Genomic DNA, 1,196 nt, shown 5'->3' on the forward strand with positions numbered 1-1,196 from the left:
GTAGAGAATGATTTAACATACAGTCTACAGTGTAATCTTTGTGAAGTAAATAAAAGGCTATGGAGTGCATAGTCCTACATGGTATGTCAATAAATCATAGTCCTCCCTCCTGTGGCTCAGGGATACTTGCAGAGAGGAGAGCAGAAAGACTGTAAGAGACAAAGACAAAGCTGACTCCAATGAAACAATGGTTTCTACACACAGCACAGCAGTTGCAACTGTGAACTCTTAATAAGTTGTGACTGCATGCACAAAACTCATGCCAGCTCAAAATTCTAGAAATATTTCCAGTATGGGGAATGAGTTGGGCAAGGTTTTGCTCCTGCCCCTTCCTCTGTGGTCAATGCTCCATGGCTCAGATTCTGCTGGTCAGATTCAAAGGGCCCTCGGGTGTGCTTCCACACGGATAGTCTGACCCTGAGCCTTCAGCCCCGAGTCCACTGAAGTTCCTGCTCCTCCTCAGGAACCCCTGCCAGCCCTGTCCTCTACTCCTCCAACTTTTTCCTACTTTATTCTATCCACCGACACCTGCACTCCACCTGCAGCCCCCAGCCCTTTGTCCACCACTTCCTGCTTCTACACTGGAACCCAAATGCTCACCCTCCCTCCTCCTGCCCCCTCTTTCTACTCTGACAACTCTTCCACCACCAAGGGCGTCACCCTCTGACTGAAGCCTCCCTATGTGACCGCCCTCCTTCCCCACCTGCACTCAGGCTGTTCCCTCTGGACTTCCTCTCCCTAGTTGCAGGTGACACAGTGGCTTGCCCCTCCAGAGAATGCCCACATGTGTTCACAAAAAGAACGTGTCCTCCAGGTTCATGTTTTCTACTCCCTCCAGGATCTTGCTAGCATGAAACAATGGTTGGGCTATTTCTCCACTCATCTCTTTTGCTTAAATACGAGAGTTCTGTCGATTTACTCAAATCAATGAATTATCCTGGCAAGATCTCTGCTTCGTTATGTCCTCCACTCTTAGCTTGAGAGAGCCAGGCAGTGGCCACATGGTATGCAACTTGGACCCATTGGCAGATCCTAGAACTCTGATGATTAGATGCAGTCCCTTTCCAGGATCCAGGCTGGGACTACCAGAAAGGACATGAGGGCCACAGGAGGAGTGGCACTTATGATTTACTGTCTCCTGGAAGGCATGGGGACAATTTCTAATAATGTAGTTAACCCCAATAGATTCCATTAGA

Source organism: Cricetulus griseus, chromosome 4 (assembly GCF_003668045.3).
Source record: "Cricetulus griseus strain 17A/GY chromosome 4, alternate assembly CriGri-PICRH-1.0, whole genome shotgun sequence".
Taxonomy (NCBI): Eukaryota; Metazoa; Chordata; class Mammalia; order Rodentia; family Cricetidae; genus Cricetulus; species Cricetulus griseus.